Source organism: Schistocerca nitens, chromosome 1 (assembly GCF_023898315.1).
Source record: "Schistocerca nitens isolate TAMUIC-IGC-003100 chromosome 1, iqSchNite1.1, whole genome shotgun sequence".
Lineage (NCBI taxonomy): Eukaryota > Metazoa > Arthropoda > Insecta > Orthoptera > Acrididae > Schistocerca > Schistocerca nitens.
The window spans coordinates 1,186,534,926-1,186,544,569 of NC_064614.1; the positions used below are offsets into that span (position 1 = coordinate 1,186,534,926).

The following is a 9,644-nucleotide window of genomic DNA, read 5'->3' on the forward strand; positions in this document are numbered from 1 at the left end:
CAGTCATTGCAGTAAAAAACAACTGAGACTTACCAATTCCTTCCGAAATTTCATCATTAGCTACTAAGGTTTAGAAGGAGCCTAGAGCGATCAGTGGCAGGAGCAATCTTGCCTGAAGCATCACCATCTAATCAAAACTCCTAGGGAGCGACCAGCAGGTTTTCATCTACAATGGTGCACACCGAATCGGATCACAACTCACCAGGATAGATGTGTAGTATTCCTGCACCAAAGGGGATGGAGATTGTCGCCAAAATGTGAGTGCGGTGAAGAGCAGTAACAGTACATGACATAACTTCTGAATGTTCCCTCAGAGCGTTCAGAAGAGCAAAGAAAGACCTTCACAATATGTCTGCAACTGTTCCTGACTGGGTTTCAAGCTAGAACTACCACCGTTACATCTTCGTAAAAGATTTAGCAGAGAACCCGATAACATTCAGTTCTGAGGTTGAACCGTTAAGCGGGTCTAACGCTTTCATTCAGTCCCTTATTGATCAGTCTGGTGCAGCAGTTGAAGATAGCAAAACGAAAGCTGAGGTTTTACATTTCACGTTCAGGAAATCGTTCACAGAGGAGCATCGCACAAACATACCGTCATTTGATCGTCGGAGAGACTCTTGTATAAAGGACATAGTAATAAGCATACCTGGCCTAGAGAGACAACTGAAAGATTTAAAAGCAAATAAATCACCAGGTCCGGATAGAATCCCAGTTCGGTTTTACAATGTGTACTCTACGACATTGGCCCTTACCTAGCGCCGGTCGGTGGCCGTGCGGTTCTAGGCGCTACAGTCCGGAACCGCGGGACTGCTACGGTCGCAGGTTCGAATCCTGCCTCGGGCATGGATGTGTGTGGTGTCCTTAGGTTAGTTAGGTTTAAGTAGTTCTAAGTTCTAGGGGACTGATGACCACAGCAGTTGAGTCCCATAGTGCTCAGAGCCATTTGAACCATTTTTTTTTGTGCTACTGGTTGTCAATAATCTTTCGCCTAGCACAAAGTCCCGAGCGACGACAAAAAGCAGGTGGCAGTATATAAGAAGGGTAAAAGAAGGGGCCGCGGGATTAGCCGAGCGGTCTAGGGCGCTGCAGTCATGGACTGTGCGGCTGGTCCCGGCGGAGGTTCGAGTCCTCCCTCGGGCATGGGTGTGTGGGGTTGTCCTTAGGATAATTTACGTTAAGTAGTGTGTACGCCTAGGGACTGATGACCTTCGTAGCTAAGTCCCATAAGATTTCACACACATTTGAACAATTTTTTTTAAAAGAAGGGACCGCAAAATTACAGGCCAATATCCCTAACTTCGGTTTGCTGTAGAATCCTCGAACATATTATCAGTTCGAAAGTAATAAACTACCTTGAGACTGAGAAGCTTATATGTCCACGAATCAGAATGGTTTTAGAAAGCATCGCTCGTGCGAAACTCAGCTTGCCATTTTCTGACATGATATACTGCGAACAATGGATGAAAGGCAACAGGCAGATACCAAATTCCTAGATTTCTGTAAAGCATCTGACACTGTGCAAAACTGGTGGCTGTTAACGAAGGTACGAGCATATCGAATAACTTCACAGATATATGAGTAGTTCGAAGACTTCTTAAGTAATAGAATCCAGTATGTTGTCGTCGACAGCGAGTGTTCGTCAGAGATAAGTGTATCGTCAGAGTGCCCCAGTGAAGTGTGTAGCATCGCTGTTGTTCTCTGTATACATAAACGATTTGGCGGCCAGGGTGTGCAGTAATCTGCGGTTGTTTGCTGATGATGCCATGGTGTACGGTAAAGTGTCGAAGTTGAGTGACTGTAGGCAGATACAAGACAAAATTTACTGTTGACATTATGAATGGTAGCTAGCTCTAAATGTGTAAAAATATAAGTTAATGCGGATGAGTAGCAAAAACAAAATTGTAACGTTCGGATATAATATTACTAATGTCCTGCTTGACACAGTAAAGTTTTTTTTTTAATATAATGTCTGGGCGTAACGTTGCAAAGCGATATGAGGTGGAACGAGTATGTGAGAACCGTGGTGGGGAAGGTGAATGGTCGACTTCAGCTTATGTGGAGAATTTTAGGAAAGAGTGATCCATCTGTAAAGGAGACCCCTTATAGGACGCTGGGTATTCCTCGAGTTTTTATGATCTGTTCCGGGTTGGCTTGAAGGAAGACATCGAAGAAATTCCGAGGCGGGCTGCTACAGGGTGATTCAAAAAGAATACCACAACTTTAGGAATTTAAAACTCTGCAATGACAAAAGGCAGAGCTAAGCACTATCTGTCGGCGAATTAAGGGAGCTATAAAGTTTCATTTAGTTGTACATTTGTTCGCTTGAGGCGCTGTTGACTAGGCGTCAGCGTCAGTTGATGCTAAGATGGCGACCGCTCAACAGAAAGCTTTTTGTGTTATTGAGTACGGTAGAAGTGAATCGACGACAGTTGTTCAGCGTGCATTTCGAACGAAGTATGGTGTTAAACCTCCTGATAGGTGGTGTATTAAACGTTGGTATAAACAGTTTACAGAGGATGGGTGTTTGTGCAAAGGGAAAAGTTCTGGACGGCCGAGAACGAGTGATGAAAATGTAGCACGCATCCAGCAACCATTTGTTCGCAGCCCAGGAAAGTCGACTCGCAGAGCTAGCAGAGAGCTGCAAATTCCACAATCAACTGTATGGAGAGTCCTACGAAAAAGGTTAGTTATGAAACCTTATCGTCTGAAATTGGTTCAAGCACTGTCTGCAGCTGATAAGATTAAAAGAATCGATTTCTGTGATTTTATCCTTGCTCAAATGGAAACAGATGAATCTTTCGTCTCAAAGATTGTGTTTTGTAATGAAGCAACTTTCCACACTAATGGGAAAGTCAACTGTCACAATGTCTGTATATGGGGCACTGAGAATCCGCGGGAAACAACTCAGTATGAACGTGACTCGCCTAAGGTGAACGTTTTCTGTGCCATTTCAGCCAATAAACTTTTTGGTCCCTTTTTCTTCGAAGGTGCTACTGTAACTGGACTACAGTATCTGGAGATGTTAGAGAATTGGCTGTTCCCTCAGCTCGAACAAGAAGCACAACAATTCATATTTCAGCAGGATGGAGCGCCACCATATTGGCACTTATCTGTCCGTAACTACCTGAACGTCAACTACCCGAGGCGATGGATCGGCCGCCAGGCAGCCCGTGACAGAGCACTTCATCACTGGCCTCCAAGAAGCCCTGATCTTACCCCCTGCGATTTTTTCTTATGGGGGTATGTTAAGGATATGGTGTTTCAGCCACCTCTCCCAGCCACCATTGATGATTTGAAACGAGAAATAACAGCAGCTATCCAAACTGTTACGCCTGATATGCTACAGAGAGTGTGGAACGAGTTGGAGTATCGTGTTGATATTGCTCGAGTGTCTGGAGGGGGCCATATTGAACATCTCTGAACTTGTTTTTGAGTGAAAAAAAACCTTTTTAAATACTCTTTGTAATGATGTATAACAGAAGGTTATATTGTTTCTTTCATTAAATACACATTTTAGAAGTTGTGGTATTCTTTTTGAATCACCCTGTAGATTTGTTAGCGGTAGGTTCGAGCAACACTAAGTGTTAATGTGATGCTTCAGAAACTCAAATGGGAATCCATGAAGGAAAGGCGAATTTATTGAGAAAATTTCCAGAACCGGCATTTGAAACTGACTGTCTAACGATTCTACTGCCGCCAACATTCATTGCACGTAAGTACCACGAAGATAAGATACGAGAAATTAGGTAATATAGACAGTCGTTTCTCCCTCGCTCTATTTCCTAGTGGAACAAGAAAGGTAATGAGTAGCGGTGGTACAGTGTACCCTCCGCCACGCACTTTACGGTGGCTTGCGGAGTATCTATGTAGATGCAGATGTAATTGTACATGTATAATATGAACTCATTATGAACTTAAACAATGTGTATCTGGGTAGAAACGTGGATATTTGTGGCAAATAGTTGTCTAGTATCTCTGACAAGAGAGATAGCAAACTGAGGTTTTATTTCACTATATAGGCTGCAGTTTTCTCTTGAAAATGTCACAAAGTTCACCTGTCGAAATACCGGCGGTTTTCGGTGATGTCACCACGATGCGTTCCTGTAAGTTATTTACACATTGTATATACAAAGAGCGTGGCAACGGCCATGCCGCAGTGGATACACCGGTTCCCGTGAGATCACCGAAATTAAGCGCTGTCGGGCGTGGTCGGCACTTGAATGGGTGACCATCCCGGCCGCCATGGACTGTTGCCATTTTTCGGGGTGCACTCAGCCTCGTGATACCAATTGAGGAGCTACTCGACAGAATAGTAGCGGCTTCGGTGTTGACCCCACGCCCCTCCTATCCGCATCCTCCAGTGAGGATGACACGGCGGTCGGATGGTCCTGGTAGGCCCCTCGTGGCCTGAAGACGGAGTGCTTTTTTTTATAATAAAGGACTTTCAAAAAGTTTTGCTCAGTCATCTCTAGTTTTTTTAACTATTTCAAGAGGAGAATGAAATTTTTTGTGAACATACTTGGAACATTTAGCTATACCTTGAGACTACTCAATGTAGCCTCCATCAGCTGTGATACATCTGGCCCAACGTTCTTCCCATGATGTAAATGCACTTTGGTAACCTTCTGGGGATTGACTTTTACACCATCGCTTGACACAGGAAATAAGTTCTTTCTCACTATCAAATGTTTTAGCGCGCAGGTGGGTCTTCAGACTACCAAAGAGACAAAAATCAGACGTGGCCAAGTCCAGACTGTAGTGAGGATGAGGAATAATTTTCCAACCCATTTCCTGATTTTCTCCAGCGTCATAAGGGTTGTATGGGGTTTGGCATTGTAATGGTGTAGTCTGATGAGCTGACTCTGAAGCTGTGGTCTGTAGGTCTTGATGGCACGTCGCAGCTTATTCAGTGACAAACACTAATGGTCCCAGTTAATTGTGGAGCCAGGTTCCAAAACGTCAGTGAAAATGACACCACACTGATCGATGGTCTGCCGCATCGTGGATTGTCCAGTAGAGAGAAATCACCTTCTTCAAACCTCTGCGACCACCACTGCATCTGCTGCGATCCACTGTGTCCTCCCCATAAACAGGGAGCAACTTCCAGTGAATCGATGTGGCAGAGTCATCGCCGGTCTTGAAGAGGGACTCCATCACCGACCGTTGTCGCAACCTGACATCTACTTCACGGTTCTTTATGGCTCACCTGTAAATAAAAGATAATACTCTTACACACCAACGTTCCAAGTATGTTCATAAAATATTTCATTCTCCTGCTGCAAAAAATAAAACAATTAGAGACGACCGTGCAAAATTTCTTGAACGCCCTTTGTATATACAATGTCTAAATAACTTACAGGAAAACCGCTGTTATTTCGACAGCTGCACATCGTGACATTTTCAAGGCAAAACTGCAGCCTGTAAAGTGAAATAAAAACCTCAGTTTGCTATCTCCCTTGTCAGACAATAGAAGAACAGAGTTAATGCTACCACGCCCATTGTTTAGTAATTTTCACTGTCGATAACTTCTGGAGTCGATCGCCTCTGATTGTGTGGTGATGTCATGTTTACGGTGCGTTCTATCTTTCCAGAACTGCTCCACAATCCGAGGTTTTAAATTCACCTGCTCAGCGTTTACTTGCTTCAGTTTATCTTGAAAATGACCAAGTGTGTACCTGTAGAAATATCGGCGGTTGTCGACGGCGTCATCCAGCTATGTTCTCTAAAGTTATTTGAAAATTAACTAAATTATCGAGCATAAAATCGTAACTACGTCTTCAGCTCCGCTAAGGGGAAACGTATCGCTAGACAGCAGCCGTAGCGGTGACGCAAGGCCAAAGGCATCCGCAAGCAGCCAGCAGCAGACAGCAGGCGGCTGGAGTGTCCCGGAGGGTCAGTGGGCGTTTCCTCCTCGGTGCGCTACAAGACTCTGCAGAGCCGTAACTCGCCGCTTATCCCGGCCGAGCGGCTGCTGAACGGCGAGGGCTTGGCGCACACACCCACCTGTTTCACACAGCAGTCGCTACGTGAAGTTTGCACAGCGCTCTCTGCAGCGCTAACATCCCTGTAAATCACAAATCGTTATGCTACTCCTGAGACACCAAGGCACAACTTTAAGACCTCACAAATAGCCCAACTTAAGAGGCTTCCGCTGCAAGAACATTGACACGTGTTACAAACCGGACACAATGGGAAGGACCAGGACCCTTTGCTTTTTTTCTTTTATCACTCGTTTATTACATCAGAGAAATTCACATTTTAAGACAAAATTTAACTATATGAAATATTGCTCCCAGTAAAGGTTAACATAACCTTTACTGTCTTAAGGGTTTCTGCTGGCAACAAATTTTAAGGAAGCAGTGTAAGGTTAATATCAATTTAGCTCAAACACGTAGCCAGTGATTGAATCACGACACAGACACTTCAACAATTTCGGTAACAAATAAATAGCGTGAATTTGTACTCACAGTAACCAACTAATCAACAGCCTAGCCACAGAATAAGTAGTAGGCCATTTGGAACGCATTAGCAACACCCCGCAACTAGGGGAGTTAATACCAACAGTCTTTAAATGTATTGTTCCCCATTAAATAAACAAACTTACAGTAATTAAATTAATAACAAATCAAACACAGTACGCTCCACTGAAACTCTTCAGTGGAACCTAAGCCAAAATGAAGATTCCATTAACTGACTAGCACTGAAGTCACACTAAAGGTCATCTCTGTGTTCCCAGACACACATGGGCCAAAGTTATACAAGACAAGATTTTGAAGGGAGCACATCAGTAAAACCGGTAGTGGAGCTAACTCGTGCCACTGAAAACTAAGGTACTAGACCGGGGCACAAGGTGGTATACAATGAGGTTGCCTTAGTGCTATACTGCGCTCCAAAATATTAATTCAAATGGCCAATTCAAAATTAAGTACACATAAACCAGCATTAATTAACGAGGAGTGACACCAGGTCGCTCGAAGGGATGACAACACTTAATTGAAAAGACAAATGCCGGAAGCGGCAGTAACGTCAAACAGCTTCTCCGAGTTTTAACCAGAAGTCACTTCCCGCTGTACAAGTAAATATTTAACCAAGCGCAAGGCAGGAACCCCAAAGAGAAAATTCAAATAAAACCCCCAAAAGATTATAAAGGACAGGGAACCCCAACTATTTAAATTCAAAAGAATTAGCTCTCCCCAGTATAAACGCGAAGGCCGCACTTAAGAGGCCACCAAAATTGGTTACAAAAGGGCTTATACATTTGCTCCTTTTCTTTAAAGAAACACAAGGCTGCTTAACTTCTGCTCGCTGCTTCTGGACGTCCGGTGTGGCTCGTGTAGGATACACCAGGCAGCAACCCAAGCCAGCCGGTCGCAAGGCACGGCGAGCAAAATCAGGACAGCAGACAGGCAGGTAGCCAAAACATATCCTCCATGCTGAACCGGCAGACCGCGTACAACCAACTCCACATATGCGTGGTTGTTTCCACCTCGTACCTTGCGGCGTCTCAGTAGGTAGCCCGGGCAAACGTCAACTGCCACTCGCTCCGCGAATTCGGAAAACAACAAGACAAGCAAAGATAAGAAACATCGAAGGATCGATAACGGACATCCAAGAGACTGGCGCGCCAGTAACGAGCGCCACGGTTCAAACATACACTACCCGACCAAAAAAAATAGCGTTAACGTTGGGTTTACCCACCTTCTTCTTTATGACGGCTTGAACTCAACTAGGGATACTTTCAATAAGAAATCTGAAAGTGTATTCAGAAATGGCAAGCCATCTTTCGTGAAGAGGCGAAGTCAGACAAGGTGGTTATGTCAGACGCTGGTGGCTATGGAAGAATATAGTCGTTTGTGTTACTGCAGGGACCACTACATCCAGCTGGTCTCGGTAGATGTGGATCCTTCACACCGCTAACAGCAACTGTCATCACACGACAAGGGAAGTCTTGCGCTGACAGTTGTCGTTAGAGATGTGAAGAGTGCACGTCTACCGAGAACAAGTCCATCGAAAGCGGTTGGTGACAGTGGTCCCTACAGTAACACAAACGACTGGATGATTTACCTCGTTTCGTGCGTAGGGACCTGATGATGGTTGCAATGAGGCAACCAAACTGGTAACTAAATAAAATTATTAAATAAAATGACAGCAGTTGATATCCATTTTCTTCAAGTCCTCGACCAGCTGCAGTGCCATTGCATGACATAAGACGGAATTACAGAAACATTCCTGAGGTGTTACATCGAGCTCTGATTTGGGCTCTTGGCAGGTCTGTCCATTTCAGGAATGTTTTTGCTTCATCGATGCTGCTCTATTACCGGATACATTGTCAGGCTGATACAAACAGTCATCGTCCTCAAACTGTTCCTCCACCGCATTGCAGCGCACAGTGCTGCGAAATATGTTCATATCGTTCCGTATGTGTTTTCTTATGCGCAATAAGGGAACCGCACCCTAACTACAAAAACTACCCCACACCGTAACACCACCTCTTCCATACTTCACTGTTGGCACTACACACGATGTCATAATTGATAGGTAAGGTTCTCGAGGCATTCACCAAACCCAAACACTTCCATTGTATTGCCACAACGTTCGCTCTAAATCAGTCCTCTGTCCAGTAGACACACGATGTCATAATTGATAGGTAAGGTTCTCGAGGCATTCACCAAACCCAAACACTTCCATTGTATTGCCACAACGTTCGCTCTAAATCAGTCCTCTGTCCAGTAGCGTTGCAATTTATCCACGTCAAGCACCGGTTGGCATTCACTACAGAAACGTTTACCTTATGAGCAACTGCTCTGCCATTGTACTCCATTATTGTTAACTCCGCTGTGCCCGGACATTGTTGCAGCATTTTATAGCTCAGGAGCGACGCCTTCCTCTGATTTCAAGCGACGTCTTACAACGACCCTCCACAATGCTCGACGACTCTCTCCGTCATTACTTAGAGGTCTGCACCATCTTGGTTTAGCAATGGTTCCCGTTTTCACTTCACAGAAAGGTTGAAATATCCCTTACATATTTGTTACTCAGGTGATACCGAATGAACAGTCTACATTCGAAGTATCTTAATTCTCTTGATCCACCCTTTCTGATGTTATTGCTCCTCTACTGACAACGCAACACCCGCACCCTCCTTTTATAGTAGCAGGTCCACCTCTCGTGATATCTACGAGACAAGTCTGCCTTACATACTGTAGGAGTGTCTGGACATTTTTGATCAAAAAAAAGAAAAATGGTTCAAATGGCTCTGAGCACTATGGGACTAAAAAAACATCTGAGGTCATCAGTCCGCTAGAACTCAGAACTACTTAAACCTAACTAACCTAAGGACATCACACACATCCATGCCCGAGGCGGGATTCGAACCTGCGACCGTAGTAACAGCGCGGTTCCGGACTGAAGCGCCTAGAACCGCTCGGCCACACCGGCCGGCCATTTGTAATCAGATAATACACGATACATCGGTCTCAAATTTCAAGAAAATGTAATTAACCCAGTTCAAAAAAGTGAGGGGAATGCAGCCGGGTGATGTTCTCGACAATCATAGACGTTGTGTCAGATGCACACCCCCGTCATTTTCAAAGCACGAATGAGATGGGGTCGCTCTAAATGTTGTGTGCGCAGCGCTCCATACC

General features: G+C 44.6%; 1 pseudogene; it reads left to right on the forward strand.

Moving 5' to 3' along the window:
- Window positions 1-4,138: 4,138 nt before the first annotated feature.
- On the forward strand, window positions 4,139-4,256 carry LOC126208975 (5S ribosomal RNA; annotated as a pseudogene).
- Window positions 4,257-9,644: the final 5,388 nt, after the last annotated feature.